The sequence below is a fragment of the Schistocerca piceifrons genome, chromosome 4 (assembly GCF_021461385.2).
Source record: "Schistocerca piceifrons isolate TAMUIC-IGC-003096 chromosome 4, iqSchPice1.1, whole genome shotgun sequence".
Lineage (NCBI taxonomy): Eukaryota > Metazoa > Arthropoda > Insecta > Orthoptera > Acrididae > Schistocerca > Schistocerca piceifrons.
Window position 1 is genome coordinate 475,414,817 of NC_060141.1, and position 19,365 is coordinate 475,434,181.

Below are 19,365 nucleotides of genomic sequence, written 5' to 3' on the forward strand. Positions count from 1 at the left end.
CAGTTCTATCACTGTTTCATTTACTCTCATTGTAGCTCTTACTTCATCATTAGCTTTTATGAATTCTTCTTGTTCTGACCCTCTACATCTACATCTACATCTACATCCATATTCCGCAAGCCACCTGACGGTGTGTGGCGGAGGGTACTCTGAGTACCTCTATCGGTTCTCCCTTCTATTCCAGTCTCGTGTTGTTCGTGGAAAGAAGAATTGTCGATTTGCTTCTGTGTGGGCTCTAATCTCTCTGATTTTATCCTCATGGTCTCTTCGCGAGATATACGTAGGAGGGAGCAATATACTGCTTGACTCTTCGGTGAAGGTATGTTCTCGAAACTTTAACAAAAGCCCGTACCGAGCTACTGAGCGTCTCTCCTGCAGAGTCTTCCACTGGAGTTTATCTATCATCTCCGTAACGCTTTCGCGATTACTAAATGATACTGTAACGAAGCGCGCTGCTCTCCGTTGGATCTTCTCTATCTCTTCTATCAACCCTATCTGGTACGGATCCCACACTGCTGAGCAGTATTCAAGCAGTGGGCGAACAAGCGTACTGTAACCTACTTCCTTTGTTTTCGGATTGCATTTCTTTAGGATTCTTCCAATGAATCTCAGTCTGGCATCTGCTTCACCGACGATCAACTTTATATGATCATTCCATTGTAAAACACTCCTAATGCGTACTCCCAGACAATTTATGGAATTAACTGCTTCCAGTTGCTGACCTACTATTTTGTAGCTAAATGATAAGGGATCTATCTTTCTATGTATTCGCAGCACATTACACTTGTCTACATTGAGATTCAATTGCCATTTCCTGCACCATGCGTCAATTCGCTGCAGATCCTCCTTCATTTCAGTACAATTTTCCATTGTTACAACCTCTCGATACACCACAGCATCATCTGCAAAAAGCCTCAGTGAACTTCCGATGTCATCCACAAGGTCATTTATGTATATTGTGAATAGCAACGGTCCTATGACACTCCCCTGCGGCACACCTGAAATCACCCTTACTTCGGAAGATTTCTCTCCATTGAGAACAACATGCTGCGTTCTGTTATCTAGGAACTCTTAAGTCCAATCACACAATTGGTCCGATAGTCCATATGCTCTTACTTTGTTCATTAAACAACTGTGGGGAACTGTATCGAACGCCTTGTGGAGTCAAGAAACACGGCATCAACCTGTGAACCCGTGTCTATGGCCCTCTGAGTCTCGTGGTCGAATAGCGCGAGCTCGGTTTCACACGACCGTCTTTTTCGAAACCCATGCTGATTCCTGCAGAGTAGATTTCTAGTCTCCAGAAAAGTCATTATACTCGAACATAATACGTGTTCCAAAATTCTACAACTGATCGACGTTAGAGATATAGGTCTATAGTTCTGTACATCTGTTCGACGTCCCTGCTTGGAAACGGGGATGGCCTGTGCCCTTTTCCAATCCTTTGGAACGCTACGCTCTTCTAGAGACCTACGGTACACCGCTGCAAGAAGAGGGGCAATTTCCTTCGCGTACTCTGTGTAAAATCGAACTGGTATCCCATCAGGTCCAGCGGCCTTTCCTCTTTTGAGCGATTTTGATTGTTTCTCTATCTCTCTGTCGTCTATGTCGATATCTACTATTTTGTCATCTGTACGACAATCTAGAGAAGGAACTACAGTGCAGTCTTCCTCTCTTTCAGTACCATTTTGGTCACAGAGTGTCTGGACATTTTGTTTTGATGCACCTACCACTCTTAGGATTTTCTGCCAAGTCAGTATATAGAACTTTACTTTCGAATTCATTGAACGCCTCTCGCATAGCCCTCCTCACACTACATTTCGCTTCGCGTAATTTTTGTTTGTCTGCAAGGCTTTGGGTATGTTTATGTTTGCTGTGATGTTCCCTTTGCTTCCGCAGCAGTTTTCTAACTCGGTTGTTGTACCACGGTGGCTCTTTTCCATCTCTTACGATCTTGCTTGGCACATACTCATCTAACGCATATTGTACGATGGTTTTGAACTTTGTCCACTGATCCTCAACACTATCTGTACTTGAGACAAAACTTTTGTGTTGAGCCGTCAGGTACTCTGTAATCTGCTTTTTGTCCTTTTGCTAAACAGAAAAATCTTCCTACCTTTTTTAATATCTCTATTTACGACTGAAATCGTCGATGCCGTAACTGCTTTATGATCGCTGATTCCCTGTTCTGCGTTAACTGTTTCAAATAGTTCGGGTCTGTTTGTCACCAGAAGGTCTAATATGTTATCGCCACGAGTCGGTTCTCTGTTTAACTGCTCAAGGTAGTTTTCAGATGAAGCACTTACAAAAATTTCACTGGATTCTTTGTCCCTGCCACCCGTTATGAACGTTTGAGTCTCCCAGTCTATATCCGGCAAATTAAAATCTCCACCCAGAACTATAACATTGTGGGGAAATCTACTCGAAATATTTTCCAAATTATCCTTCAGGTGCTCAGCCACAACAGCTGCTGAGCCAGGGGGCCTATAGAGACATCCAATTAAAATGTCTGAGCCTGCTTTAACCGTGACCTTCACCCAAATTATTTCACATTTCGGATCTCCGTCAATTTCTTTCGATACTATTGCACTTCTTATCGCTATAAACACGCCTCCCCATTCACTGTCCAGCCTGTCTCTGCGGTATACATTCCAATCTGAGTTTAGGATTTCATTACTGTTGACGTCTGGTTTACGTCTGGTTTCAGCCAAGCGGTTCTAGGCGCTACAGTCTGGAACCGCGCAACCGCTACGGTCGCAGGTTGGAATCCTGCCTCGGGCATGGATGCGTGTGATGTCCTTAGGTTAGTTAGGTTTAAGTAGTTCTAAGTTCTAGCCAACTTTCTGTCCCTGCGTTGGGCGTTGTGACCGTTTATTAATGAGAGCAGTTCTGGGACGTTTGTATAGACGCTCCTGCAGTTTACTATTAGCACATTAATATTGTTATTCCCTGTTGCATTTTGCCTTCTCCTATCTTGCCGCGTCTCAGGTTGCGTCTTGTCGGGCCTAGGGAGGGAATTCTCTAACCTAAGAAACCCCCATGTGCACTCCACACGTACTCCGCTACCCTTGTAGCCGCTTCCGGCATGTAGTGCACGCCTCACCTATTCAGGGGGACCCTACATTTCTCCACCCGATAGCGGAGGTCGAGAAATTTGCACCCCAGATCTCCGCAGAATCGTCTGAGCCTCTGGTTTAAGCCTTCCACTCGGCTCCAAACCAGAGGACCGCGATCGGTTCTGGGAACGATACTACAAATAGTTAGCTCTGATTCCACCCCATGAGCGAGGTTCAAATGGTTCAAATGGCTCTGAGCACTATGGGACTCAACTGCTGAGGACATTAGTCCCCTAGAACTTAGAACTAGTTAAACCTAACTAACCTAAGTACATCACGAACATCCATGCCCGAGGCAGGATTCGAACCTGCGACCGTAGCGGTCTCGCGGTTCCAGACTGCAGCGCCTTTAACCGCACGGCCACTTCGGCCGGCCATGAGCGAGGCTTTCCGCCTTCACCAATTCCGCCAACCACCTGTACGAACTGAGGATGGCCTCTGAACCCATACGGCAGGAGTCATTGGTGCCGTCATGAGCAACAATTTGCAGTCGGGTGCACCCAGTGCTCTCTGTCGCCGCCAGCAGGGCCTCCTCCACATCTCGGATGAGACCGCCCGGCAAGCAGACAGAGTGAACATTGGCCTTCTTCCCCGACCTTTCCGCTATTTCCCTCCTTTCTAAATAACCCATTCCCGCAACTATCAATCTTCTTTTAAGGTCAGCATTTTAAAATTAACACGACTCATTAATGCCAGAAAAGTGCTGAAATGAGGTTGCAGTATGTTAGTAGCATTGTTCAGTTTCTATGTAGAAGTGGCTCTCCTAATACCTAAGAACAGCTGGGGAGGAATGGGGATGATTATTAATGATGAACAGCTATTTTCGTTACGTTTTACTGATGATCAAGCCAAGAGAAACACAATCTTGAGTTTATGAAACGATGTTTGTATCAGGAATGTTACAAGTTATTGCTGCAGATGAATTTAACAAAAACCTAATATCTGAATATCTAGTAGTAAATAGCGGCACTGCATTTGAGGTTCGCACCAATGACTGAGCACTTATGAGACATTTAGAAAAATTGAATTACCTAGGGGTGTATACGGCGAAAAGTGGCTTGTGTAATGCAGAAGTACAATACAGAACACAACAAAGGCGAAAGCAACAAGTTATATGGATTCTTTTGGTGAATCAAGAGCATTTCTAACAACAATAAGAAAAGAGTGGGTAGGCTGATGGTTGAATCTGGCATGCTATGGAACAGAACTATGGATTTTAAATCGTTTGCGTACTATTACATATTGTATTATGCATATTACATATTGTATTTAGTTGTCATGTACAAATTTATACAATAGGCCCTTAATTTCGTGTTCCTAGCAGAATGTAAGACATCTGATCCGTTGTAAAAGCTGAAGTTATGTTCTCAATCCGCTAATGAAAAACACACGGATAAATCTACATGAATTAGAAGTGGGAAAATGGTCGGTTTTTTGGAAATGTGGAGAAATACACTGATGTGAAAAAAGTCATGGGATACCTCCTAACATCGTGTCGGGCCTAATTTGCGTGGACTCAGCAAGTCGTTGGTACTCCCTTGCGGAAATATTGAGCCATGCTGCTTCTATAGACGCACATAATTGTAAATGTTGCCGATGCAGTATTTTTTGCATGAACTCACCTCTCGATTATGTCCCATAAATATTCGACTGAATTCATGTCGGGCAATCTGTGTGACCAAATCATTCGCTCGAGATATCCATAATGTTCTTCAAACCAATCATGAACAGTTGTGGCCTGGTGACATGGCGCATTGCCATCCGCAAAAATTTCATCGTTGTTTGGGAATATGAAGCCCACGTATGGCTGCAAATCGTCTCCAAGTAGCCCAACATAACCATTTCCAGTCAATGGTCAGTTTAGTTGGACCAGAGGGCCCAGTCCATTCCATGTAAACACGACCCACGCCATTATGGCGCCACCACCAGTTTGCGCAGTGCCTTGTCGACTACTTGGGTCCATGGCTTTGTGGGGTCTGCGCCACACTGGAGTCCTACCATCAGCTCTTACCAACTGAAATCAGGCCTCATCTGACCAGGCCAAAGCTTTCGGTCGTCTAGAGTCCAAGCGATATGGTCACGAGCCCAGGAGAGGCACTGCAGGTCCAGTCGTGCTGATAGCAAATTCTGCTGCCGTAAGCCAATTAACCCAAAATTTCTCCGCACCCTCCTAGCGAATACATTCGTCGTACGTTCCATATTGATTTATGTGGTTATGTCACGCAGTGTTGCTTGTCTGTTAGCACTGACAACTCTCCGCAAAAGTCATGCTCTCTCTCTTTAAATGAGTCCATCGCCCACTGCGTTGTCCGTGGTGAGAGGAAATGCCTCATATTTGGTATTGTCGGTACACTCTTGATACTGTGGGTGGCTGAGTACTGAATTTGCGTAAATATTTCCAAAATTGAATGTCCCATGCGTCTACCTCCAAGTACCACTCTGCGTTCAAAGTCCGTTAATTCGAATCATGCCTGCACTGTCACTTCGAAAACATTTTCACATTAATGACCCGAGTACAAATGACAGCTCCGTCAATGCACTGCCCTTTTATACCCTGTGTATGCGATACTACCGCCATTTATGTATGTACATATCGCTATCCCACGACTTTTGTCAGCCCTGTGTATAAAAATTGTCTTAACTCTGTCCGCCCCCGGTAGTTGAGTAGGCAGCGCGATAGATGGTCAATCCTGAGGGCCCGGGTTCGATTAATGGCTGGGTCGGAGATTTTCTCCGCTCAGTGACTGGGTGTTGTGTTGTCCTAATCATCATCATTTCATCCCCATCGACATGTAAGTCGCCGAAGCGGCGTCAAATCGAAAGACGTCCACCAGGCGAACGGTCTATTCGACGGGAGGCCCTAGTCACACGACATTTATTTATTTTATCTTGACTCTACAACACAGTGAGCAATTTCTACAAAACTACCCACATCCGAAGGGTCAGTCATAATTTTTTAACCATCACTTTGACAAAAAAGTTATGAAATAATTTTTATGTTGATTAAATGTACATGTCTGCAGTAATAGTACCCCCAGGAATTCCTGTATCACAGTAACGTAGCAAACCACTAGAGGAGTCAAAAAAGACTCAGCCCAGTGGTACAGCGGAGCATCGTGTACGAATTGGTTTTGTCCATTTGAAGGAAAACAACACTGCTGAGCTGGTGGAAGCGTGCAGCAAGAGTCCACCATCATATGACACAGGCAGTTTAGATGGGGGAGACGCTTCATATGGTCAAACAAGTCTTAATCTGTGAAGAATTGGGATTCCCAAGAGAAGTGGAGATCCTGGTGCTCGAAGAGTGAAGTACCACAATCGAGGTGACAGTGGAAAAACTGTAAATCAATGAAGAATTTGTTATTTACAATTTGCACAACATATCGAACTTGGTAGTAATCGCCGCCTGCTTGTTCCATGACTGCTGGCACCTACTCGAGGCAGTAGCGGAAATATTGCAGATGTGTTAGACAAATCCTTAGATGTATCGCTCTCACTATGACCCTGAGACAAGGAAGCAAAGCAAACGATGAAGTCGACACTCTGTGACATGGCTGTGACATATCGCCCTGCAGTATTGCTTTGTGTTTTTGCCACTATTGCGTGGCTGTTTTAATGTGTGTACTAGCCATGTCTGCTTGGGAGGAAAGATTTGCTTTTGTCTCGCTAGGAAGGTGCGAGAACGCCGTGCCGCCGTTGCCATTACCAGAGAATGACTGAGCATGATATTTTTCCCATTTCTGTGCCGACATCAATGTAGAGGTTACCGTGGTGGCACCTGAGCAGCGTGGGAAATTCGGTTGCTTTCGCTCCAAACTTTTGGTGCATTCAGTCGACCGTGCTTGGCGCAAAGAGGTTGACTAATCGGGGGGAGGTGGGGTGGGGGCAGCTGCTCCACTCCAGTACCAACCATGTGCATTATGTACGTTAAGAGTGTGAAGCTTCTGCTGCGTTCCATTGTTTTTTTCTTTTTCTTTTTAGTAAAATTGGAGATTCATCACATTGGCAACAGTACTCAGTTACCTCTATGTGGAATTTTTTCAATGTTGGGAACTGAGGGAAGAGAAAGAAGTTTCTGGGAATTTGTCTTCCAGCTTCTGTCTGGTGTTTAGTGGCCCATCTTACCTGATTTTTCGGCAAATGTGTGTGTTGCAATTGCGATAGCAAGATCCATATTTATCTGGTCTGCCACGTGAATTCCGTTGGCTATTTGATTATAATTTTTGGTCTCTTTTGCCGAATTAACTTTGAATTCAGGAGCTGTTCAGATGATGAAATCTTGCTGCGTTTGCTCCATCTAGTCTTCCTTATAATTGAATTATGTGCCTCATAAAGACCAAATAACAAAATCTGTTATACTCAGAATTGTCTTAGATTTCAAGATCCATTAATTGTCCTACAACTTCCCCATGGTTAGGCGACCCACAAGTAACAAATACAACCTGTTATATACATAACTTCTTGTTTTTATTGTGACCATGTTTTCGTTGTGCACAGAGGTCAAACACAATCAACTGCTGTTCGAAGGTAAAGAGAGATACCGTCGAGTTTCAACCTAACCAACATCGAGCAAAGCGATGCTGAATGTGTTTTTGGAACAGGAGTGGTGTGCTCAACAGAGGCATACCGACACTGGAGCACATTACTGAAATCTCCTGACGAGGTTTCTGGAGGCCGTCAAGGCAACGTGTGCCGGGACGCGGTCCAAGGGCCAGCCAAAATGCCGGGCTCTACAGCCAACATCACGGACAAGTCAGCCATTACTGACAAAAATGTCACGTTGGTAGGAACATTTCTAATGATGGGCTGACACCTTCACTACGTTTCATGGCTGCTTATTGAGGGGTGTTTTTCTTCTGAGGGAGCGATTAAAATTTAACCACTATCCATTCGGTACGTGATTATTGCGTGGGCCATATGATCATTGTGGCTTTATAACATTGGACTAGTGTAGCGTGGATTCACCGAAAATCATACAGGACGTTGACATGTTTACGCAGTTCTCCGCTCACGAGTTGCTAACCGAAAAAAAAAACATTATGATTGTGCTTCTGTATGAAACATGTACACAACCCCTCTATTAAATGGTGTAAGTACTTCATATGGCCAGTTAGGATGGTTGTTTCCATAGACATCACTGACTACCATACAGTACGTCCACCTTATTGTATCCTCAGTGCGCATGCGCTCCCAGTACTTCACATCAGAGATTAAGCACCTGTCTGCAGTACGGGATCACATTCACGTAATGTCCTAGCTGTGCGCATCCACAAAACAAACTCATTCCCTAATTCTTTCTCCGCTACTGCCGTCCCCGCTGGAACAAGTTAGCCTGCATTCTGCGCACACTACAGCTCCCTGTTTCAATTAAGAAAAAACTGAAGCATTTCCATCATAATATTCCCCCGAAAAATTAACACACATGGCCAGGTCTCTCTGACAAACAGTAGAGCATAATTACGCTCTTTCTCCCCTCAGTTACTCTTCCTTCTCATCTCGTTTCTAACTCACTCACGCCAAGTCTCTTCCCCCTCTCTTCATTACTTGTGTTTCTACCACGTCCGCCTTTCTCTCCCTATCCCACCCCCCTCTCTCATTCGCACAACTGGCACTTTACACTGAGGTGACAAAGGTAAAGCGATAGCGATATGCACGTATACAGATGGCGGTAGTACCTCGTAGACAAAGTGTAAAAGGGTTGTGTATGGGCGGAGCTGTCATTTGCAGTCAGCATTCGTACTCATGAGATTCATGTGAAAAAATCTCCGTCATCACTATGGCCGGACGACGGGAATTGATTGACTTTGAACGCGGAATGGTAGTTAGAGCTAGAGGTATGGGACATTCAATTTCGGAAATAGTTACGGAATTCAGTATTAGGAGATTCACAGTGTCAAGAGTGTACCGCGAATACTGAATTTCAGGTATTTCCTCTCACCACGTACAACGCAACGTCCGATAGCCTTTACTCAACGACCAAGACAGTCATTGAGTGACTGTAGGAGGATACAACATGACTTGGACAGGATTTGTGATTGGTGTCAAGAATGGCAGCTAACTCTAAAATAGATAAATGTAAATTAATGCAGATGAATAGGAAAAAGAATCCTGTAATGTTTGAATACTCCATTAGTAGTGTAGTGCTTGTCACAGTCACGTCGATTAAATATTTGGGCGTAACATTGCAGGGGGGACAAGCATTTAATGGCAGTTGTGGGGAAGGCGGATAGTCGTCTTCGGTACATTGGTAGAATTTTGGGAAGATGTGGTTCATCTGTAAAGGAGACCGCTTATAAAATTCTAATACGACCTATTCTTGAGTACTGCTCGAGCGTTTGGGATCCCTATCAGGTCGGATTGAGGGAGGACATAGAAGCAATTCAGAGGCGGGCTGCTAGATTTGTTACTGGTAGGTTTGGTCATCACGCGAGTGTTACGGAAATGCTTCAGTAACTCGGGTGGGAGTCTCTGGAGGAAAGGAGACGTTCTTTTCGTGAATCGCTACTGAGGAAATTTAGAGAACCAGCATTTGAGGTTGACTGCAGTACAATTTTACTGCCGCCAACTTATATTTCGCGGAAAGACCACAAAGAAAGAGATTAGGGATCGTACAGAGGCATATAGGCAGTCATTTTTCCCTCGTTCTGTTTGGGAGTGGAACAGGGAGAGAAGATGCTAGTTGTGGTACGAGGTAACGAGGTACCCTCCGCCTCGCACCGTATGGTGGATTGCGGAGTATGTATAAAAAAAAAGAGCAGCGGCGTTTCGTAGAGTTGTCAGTACTAACAGACAAGCAACACTGCGTGAAATAACCGCATAAAACAATGTGGGACGTACGACAAACGTATCCCTAAGGGCATTGAGGCGAAATATTGCGTTAACGGACTATGGCAGCAGACGAATGACGCGACTGCTTTTGCTAACAGCACGACATCACCTGCAGCGCCTCTCCTGAGCTCGTGACCATGTGGGTTGGATCCTATACGGCTGGAACACCGTGACCTGGTCAGATGTGTCAGTTGCTGAGAGCTGATGGCAGCAAATTCTGCTGCCATAGCCCATTAAATAATTAGAATGTGGCACAAATCCCACCAAGGCCATTGCTAACAGCAATTCAGTCATAGGCTCCACAATAGTGTGGGCTGCGTTTACATGGAATGGACTGGGTCCTCTGGTCCAACTTGTGATTTAACGGGCGAGTTGTGGCACCCCGGAAATAATATATGTTTGGAGTTGGGGCGGCCGCACAGGAGGCTCGTCAAAGCCGCGGCCCGGCTGCGACCACGTGGTGCTAAACGTTAGCTTAGCAACCGCGTGATGCCACACAACGGCCGGTCCAGCCGCGTGGCTGGGAATTCCGCTGTGACGAGGGCGGTGCTTTGTGTCGATGAAGGAGACACGCTGGGAGTGCCAAAGATGGCGGACTTTGTCAAACCATCATGGCAGACATTTCACAGTTCGTATAGAAGTTAACAGTAGCTAGATGAATCATGATACCTCAAAAAGAAACATGTACGTTACCATTATTTGCACGACGATTCTGATGGTGTAATCAGATTTTCAATATCTTTATTAGTTTAAAGTTTAGTATCTGACTAAGTTATACAAGTAACACGCAGCATCGAATTTCCAAAATATAAAAGCTTCATACGATTTTGTCGATCGCCGAGCCTTTATAAAGCTATTGGCGTACACCTAAATTGGTATGAATTACTGGCATGTAACTTGAATAGTACATGAACTATTGGAGATCAAAGTGGCCGATTACTACCGATCGCGTCAGGCTATAAGTACTCCACAGTTACACGAAAACACGGTAGCAGCATGCTTATAAATATATTTATTCATCTATGTCTTCGTATATATCCGATGTATACTATTCACGAAGAAATTGGTTAAATATTTACTGTGTTTTAGAAAGGACAGAGACATTAGGCTCTTGGCCTACCTTTTACTTCTTTTCTTTTGATATGTGTTTATTTAATTGTTTATGTATTTAATAATGTATTTTAGAGAGTGTTTATGGTCCAGCAGTAGAAATATTTATTTAATTTCAAGTAATTTAAATGTAAATCCGGTATTTCGAATGTGTTTCAATATGTTTGTGACTGTGCGTTTGTATGAAGACATGGCGCGAGCGCTCTAGCCAATCACAGCCCTCGTGAATGGGGAGGCTGGGTGGAAGTCAGTTTCCGGAGAGGACACGGAGTAGTTCTGGGCAGGACTGCACAGGGCACGGACGGTACGACACAACACGGGAAGTGCTGGACGCGGCGGCGCAACTGACGCTTAGTAGCGGAAAGACTTGGACAGTGTGGAGCGGTTTGCGCGTGGTCGCGAGGTACAGAGATACTTCGGAGTGACGACTTGTGTACTTGCGAGATCTCCGTGGCTTCTTCAGTGAAGATGTATTGTGCATTGAGAAGTGGATATCTCGCGAGCTATCTTGTCGTTCATAACTAATTACGTGCAGTAGGAATCTATTATTGTTTCCCTGTTTCAACTTATATTTTATTTAATTGCTGGACCATCGACACCAATAAGTGTTTGTAGAAATATACGGCATTTTGAAAAGTACATCTGCTATCATACTCATCATTTAAAGTCGTTAAAATAGCACCTGCAGATTTTATTTAATTGCAATCTTTCATTTATAAATTTCTATATTAATTCGCAATTGCCGAGTGATAAGAACCTTTGACCATTGGATTCATGTGTGTATTTGATTCGTGTTACAAACCGGATTCAATAGGAAGAACCAGGCCCCTTTGCTTTTTTCTTTTATCACTCGTTTATTATATCAGAGAAATACACATTTTAAGACAAAATTTAACTACATGAAATATTGATCCCAGTAAAAGTTAACATAAGCAGTGACAAAACTTAGTTCTCTTAAGGGATTCTGCTGGCAACAAATTTTAAGGAGGCAATGTAAGGTTTATATCAATTTAGCTCAAACACGTAGCTAGTGACTGAATTACGACTCAGACACTTTAACAATTTCGGCAGCAAACAAATAGCGTGAATTTGTACTCACAGTAACCAACTAATCAACAGCCTTGCCATTGAATAAGTAGTAGGCCATTTGGAACGAATTAGCAACACCCGGCAACTAGGGGAGTTAATACCAACAGTCTTTAAATGTCTTGCTCCCGATTAAATAAACAAACCTAACAGTAATTAAATGAATAACAAATCAAACACACTACGCTCCACTCAAACTCTTCAGTGGAAGTCAAGTCAAAATGACGATTCCATTAACTGACTAGCACTGAAGTCACACTAAAGCTCATCTCTGTGTTCCCAGACACACATGGGGCAAACTTATACAATACAAGATTTTGAAGGGAGCACATCAGTAAAACCGATAGTGGAGCTAACTCGTGCCACTGAAAATTAAGGTACTAGACCGGGGCACAAGGTGGTATACAATGAGGTTGTCTTAGTGCTATACTGCGCTCCAAAATATTAATTCAAATGGTCAATTCGAAATTAAGTACACATAAACCAGCATTAATTGAGGAGGAATGACACTAGTTCGCTCGAAGGGATGACAACACTTAATTGAAAAGACGAATGCCGGAGGCGGCAGTAACATGAAACACCTTCTCGGAATTTTAACCAGGAGTCACTTCCCGCTATACAAGTAAACAATTAACCAAGCACAAGGATGGAACCCCAAAGAGAAAATTCAAATAAAACTCCTAAAAGATTATAAAGGACAGTGAACCCCAACTATTTAAATTTAAAGGAATTAGCTCTCCCCAAAGGCAGTGTAAACGCTAAGGCCACACTTAAGAGGCCACCAAAATTGGTTACAAAAAGTCTGATACATTTGCTCCTTTTCTTTAAAAGAAACTCAAGACTGCTTAACTTCTGCTGGACGTCCGGTATGGCTCGTGTAGGACACACCAGGCGGCAACCCAAGCAAGGCGGTCGCAAGGCACGGCGAGCAAAATCAGGAGAGCAGACAGGCAGGCAGCCAACATACATCCTCCATCCTGAACCGGCAGACTGCGTACAACCAACTCCCCATATACGTGGTTGCTTTCCACCTCGTACCTCGCCGCGTCTCAGCAGGTAGCCCGAGCAAACGTCAACGGCCACTCGGCCCGCGAATGCGGAAAACAACAAGGCAAGCAAAGATAAGAAACATCGAAGGATCGATAATGGACATCCAAGAGACTGGCGCGCCAGTCACGAGCGCCACGGCTCAGTATTCTTATTGTATACTGTAGACTCAGCAGTATTTGGCTTGTAATGCGGCAACTACGTATCCCAGCCCCTAGACAACGAAACCAGCCAAAACTTTTAATATTGCAACTCTGAGTCTGAGGGTGCGTAGTTCTATTGGAAAGCCCTCAAACTGAACCGGACGTTGTCTAGAAATGGTTATTTTCGAACACTTGTAGACCGTCTGCTGCTATTCATGGACTTCATGTTGCCAAAACAAGGGTGGAATTTTCATGAATGACAGTGCGCCGTGTCACTGAGCCGCATTTGTTCGCAACATTCTGGACTGTTCGAGCGAATGATGTCTCCTACTTAGGTCGCCCGACAGGAACCCCTTCGAACATTTATGGGGCATAAGCAACAGGTCGGTTTGTGCACAAAATTCTGCACGGACAACACTTACTCGATTGTGGACGGTTATGAGACAGCATGGCTCAATATTTCTGCAGGAGACTTTCAATGACTTGTTGAGCCCATGCCATGTGGAGCTTCTGTATTATGCCGGGAAAAAGGAGGTCCGACACGATATTAAGAGGTATGGCATGACTATGCCCGCTCAGTATAAATCTACTTGGCTGTAATTACTCTTTATTCTTCTACTTTTCGAGGATGAATATAAACTGTGCTCTTTTTCTGCTGTAGTTACTACTGTTGCCGCAATTCATGTCAAGTTATCTCTATGTGTTTGATATAATATTAAATGTAAGGACGATTTTAACGTGCCATGTCGTGATGGATGCAATGTGCACTTTGTAGAACACCTGATTGGATGGAAGAGAGTGCCTAAACGCTGTAATATTTATTTTGTAAATGAATCAAAAAATAAATCCATCACTGGCATCACCAAACGACGAATTGGAAGTGGCAACTGGGTGACATGCAATATGAATCGAAAGCGACCGATATTAGCGTCGAATCCCTAGTATTGTGGATCGGTAGGCTGATGACATGTACGTCCAAACTTTGTCGAATAGAACGCTGTAACACCACCTAAAAAGGTTTAGGATCTTTCCCTATGGCTTTATGTTCTGAGATATCATTAAACCTAGGACGCCAAAGGTCGAAAAATTTTACCTTGCTACTAAACCATTTTATTCAAAGGAACCCATAAGTTATAAGCTATGAGTTAGTTAATTACTAATATTAGATGTCAAATGGCGTGATACACATCAGATTAAAACAAAATGTCTCGTATTATATACTTCAGCAATAATGAATTTTAAGAGGATTAGCAACATAGGGTTAATCGTCCTAAACACTTATTTACGTATGCCTGCATTTATGCATAAAGGATGGAGAGGTAGGCTAATATAATCTGGTGACATCGTTTGTTAGTTGCTCCAGGTGACCAGAATTATATGGGAACATGCATGTGCACATAAAATCATTTGTATTCACAGAGAAAATTATCAATTCATCCTCTCGTTTTGGAAAATAGAGATATCGTTTCTTGTGAAATTAATTCAGCAGAAAATCTGTAAAACGTTTTACTCCACAAAATGGTTCAAATGGCTCTGAGCACTATGGGACTTAACATATGAGGTCATCAGTTCCCTAGAACTTAGAACTACTTAAACCTAACTAACCTAAGGACATCACACACATCCATGCCCGAGGCAGGATTCGAACCTGCGACCGTAGCGGTCGCGCGGTTCCAGACTGAAGCGCCTAGAACCACTCGGCCATTTACTCCACAAATAGCCTGGTGCAGTAATACTTTTGAGAAGAAGTAAATACAAAAAAAATGATTTTACTCTGTTTTCTTTGTAAGTAGGCTGTTTAGATTTTTATGTTGGTAACGCCATGTAGCGCTCTGTATGAAAACCACTGGCTGTGCTGTATGCAGTCTGTGGCTGGTTTGCATTGTTGGAGTAATATTCGCTATTGTAGTGTTGGGCAGTTGGCTGTTAGCGCGTAGCGCTGCGCAGTTGGAGGTGAGCCGCCAGCAGTGGTGGATGTGGGGAGTGAGATGGCGGAGTTTTGAGAGCGGATGATCTGGACAGAGACAGTAAATTTGTAAGAATGGATGTCATGAACTGATATATATATTATGACTTTTGAACACTATTACGGTAAATACATTGTTTGTTCTCTATCAAAATCTTTCATTTGCTAACTATGCCTATCAGTAGTTAGTGCCTTCAGTAGTTACAATCTTTTATTTAGCTGGCAGTACTGGTGCTCGCTGTATTACAGTAGTTCGAGTAACGAAGATTTTTATGAGGTAAGTGATTTGTGAAACGTATAGGTTAATGTTAGTCAGGGCCATTCTCTTGTAGGGATTGTTGAAAGTCAGATTGCGTTGCGCTAAAAATATTGTGTGTCAGTTTAGTGCTGATCAGAATAGGTAAAGAGTTTTGCTCAGCTGTTTGAAAACCAAATAATGTAAGATGTTTATCAGCACGGTAATTCATTAATTTTTTCTAAGGGGACGTTACAACTTGTGTGGTAAGAATAAGGGCAATGTGCTCAATGTGGCTCTACAATACTGGACAATTGCGGCGCAAATACACGGAAAATTATGTGACATGTTGCTATTGTCATGTGAACGAACTGTTCTATTACTGTATATTTCGTTGAACTTCCGTAATTTCACTCCCATGATGGGTAAACGAAGAACACAGAACACAGCAACTTCCGTTTTGCCAAATACGACTCTGTAATTCCTGTATATATTTAAATACATTGTTTCGAGCAAATTTTTAGCCCCCCCCCCCTCCCAAAAAAAAAAATAGCTCATGTTTACTCTTGTGAATCTTGTGATCATAATTGTTTATTAAAAGGTATTGTTTCTGAAGCGTCTTGTGTTTCTGTAGTGTGTAGATTCGTTTATCTGCAAATATCGATTGCAGTGTTTTGCAGATAAATGGGCTTGATAGGTGGCAGCACAAACACATTCCCGTATTTTACAAACATTGTATACAATTTTGGCGGTTGGAGCTGGGACACTTCGCCTGTTACGTAGATGAGGAGACAGCAGGGGCACACGGCCACCCTCTACCATTAAGATTGCAAAACCAAGATTAACATGCCGACCTCGTGAAGATACGGGACAAAGGCTAGGAAAAAGGAGAAGAAGAAATATAAGCGAATGAACATATCGCGAAAACGTTAATTTAGTTATCTGTGAGATCTGAACTGATATGAACTGCAAACTATCTATTTAACTTAGTAAACCATGCTTCCTTTTTCCAATTTGAATACTCATCCACATAAGCATCTAGATACCTAGACGATTCTGGAACTTATCTTACCTAAGGGCAGCTACTACGTTTACCGTTATACCTGCTCCAGGCACCTAATGTATTACAGAATTAATGATTTAGACACTGAATCTTTCATTCTGCAGCGGACTGAGTGCCGTTTTGAAACTTCCTTGCAGGTTAAAACTGCTTTCCTGACCAGGACTATAGAACCCCGGCACTGCCTTTGCGCGATCAATGTTCTTACTGGCTACTTCTGTTTTTCTTTTCATTTAACTTTCCAGGCGTGACTCAAGTCCTGTCCTCACAGCTTCTTTAGCTGTGCAACTACCTCAGGCCTACCTTCCAAACTTCACAGTATTTCTGCATAAACTGGGGAGTAGAATTCCAGGAAGAAAGGGCATTGTGAAGAAATGACTTAGCTACAGCCTGGCAGACTGCTCCCACAAAGTATTTTTCACTCTGCATCGGATATGGGCTGTTTTGAAAGGTTCCAAGTCCGAGTCACGTCAAAATGTCTTTTGGGGTCTGGTGCACAGTTTCAGTCAGTCACGAAGTACATTACAGTAGAACTTCGCTATTCTGTCCGCTACAGGACCGACAGCATGATCGGAAAACAAAAAAAGTCGGATTATCGGAGGTTCACTTTTATTGACCCATAAAATCACAATACTAACTAAACTCCGCACGAACAGGCCATGAAGGCCCAACGGTATCGACCAGCCACCGTATCATCTCAGCCCACAGGCGTACCAGATTCGGATATGGAGTCGCGTGTGGTCAGCACAGCGCTCTCCCCTCCATATGTCAGTTTACGAGACCGTAGCCGCTACTTCTCAGTTAATATCTCCTCAGTTTGCCTCATAAGGGCTGAGTGCACCCCGTTAGCCAACAGCGCTCGGCGTACCGGATGGTCACCCAGCCCGACAGCGCTTAACTTCGATTATCTGACGGGGATCGGTGTTACCAATGCGGCAAGTCCGTTGACAAAATCATAATACGGTACAGTAAAATTTTAATTTTCAACTAGAATGCTATTTACAAAGTTATTCCATGTTAAAACAGTAACGAAACGAAAATAAAACGTTGACACACAAGAAAATCTTATATTGAAGTGTAATGTAAAATAATTTATGTACTCTAAAATACGTCTTTATCGTACTGTAAGATGTTGCTACTGTAAGTAAACGTTCAACAACTGTACCTACATTATTACAGTAATGCAGTGACATACAACTGATTTACAAGTAACTGTTTAAAACATGAGCTCGCATGGTAAAACATGATCTGTTCGTAAGCAAGACGAAAAATATCTCTAATGAATTTTTGCTCAGCAACCAGCAACCTTAATTTTGTCGCGACATACTGCCATTACCTATAAACAAAATGTCTTTTGGGGTAGATGAAGAGCTTCGTTCGATGCACTGAAAAGCTATATCAACTGCATTTAACTTGAGCCGTAGGTTCATTGTCTTCTTCGCCGTCATTATTCTCGTTCTCATAGATTCTTCGACTTACAATGTCAGCGACTTTTTCGTCCGTTAATTCTTCTTCCGTTGTGCCGTCAACATCATCTGTACTGAGCCACTCATTTACATCTCTGGGCTCAACATCGTGTTGTAACGTTTGCACCTGTTTCAAAATCGCTGGAGTGTCTACGTCTTGACTTTCGTCACCTGTTACATGGTCTGTTTCATCTTGATTCTCTTCCCTCGTTTCTTTTGGTGTTTCATCTTTAATTTCATTCGTTTTTGAGCACAGTTTATGCCAAGATTTTTAAAGTGTTGATGCTGGTATTTGTTCCCAAACTCTGACATTTATATAAATCACATATTTTATATTTCTTAATTTCATCGCTTGAAATAAGCTGCTGACTTCTTGTGTCCTTTCTAAAATTGATCTAATGTATTTTCGACGATATCGTCTCTTCGACCACTCACTGACTTCCTGGTCCATGGGTTGGATTAGACACGTTACGTCGGCAGGAAGAAATAAAGCTCTTATTTCACCTTTTAAAGTTCATCTTCAGATGGATGAGATGTCACACTGTCAAATATCAATATGGCGCGTTTGAGGTGTTTTTTTTTCCTTTTAGATATTTTGTAACGGCAGGGACTAATTGGTCATACAATCTTTCCTGAAAGAGGCTGCATTCCATCCATGCTGACTTTTGGTTACGACAATATACAGGTAGTGATGCGTTATTAACGTTTTTGAGCGCCTTTGGTTTTTTTGCCTTTACGATCACAAACAATGGCATCTTGTGACTGCCATTAGCTGTACTACAGAGATAAATAGTAATTATGTCTTTGGCAAGTTTTGTACCTGTTGCGAACTGGTTTTGTTCACGAAGAATTCTTTTAGGGAGCATTTTGTAGTTCAAGCCAGACATATCAATGTTGTACGCTTGATCTGGGATCAGGTTAAGCTCTTTATGTAGGTTCTCAATTTCTGAAAAAATTCAGTGGCAGCTGCTTCGCCGTCAGTAGACAGCTTCTCACCCTAAATAATTACATTTTGAATGGCATGGCATTTTTTCCACTCTGTTGGTCCCGGCGGAGATTCTAGTCCTCCCTCGGGCATGGGTGTGTGTGTTTGTCCTTAGGATAATTTAGGTTAAGTAGTGCGTAAGCTTAGGGACTGATGACCTTAGCAGTTAAGTCCCATAAGATTTCACACACATTTTTTTCCATTAATGTGGCAATTCTTCACTCTCTGTAAACTTTTCATTATCATGTAATTTTTCTTACAAAATCAGTGCCTTTTATTTTATAATTTGTCAGGACAACGAAGTTCCTTTTCTCTTCCCCTGC

General features: G+C 43.0%; 1 protein-coding gene across 4 annotated transcripts in view; it reads left to right on the top strand.

Moving 5' to 3' along the window:
- The window catches only part of LOC124795148 (uncharacterized transporter slc-17.2-like), a 489,975-nt gene that overhangs the window by 448,265 nt on the left and 22,345 nt on the right, over positions 1 to 19,365 (top strand). The window lies entirely within an intron of this gene.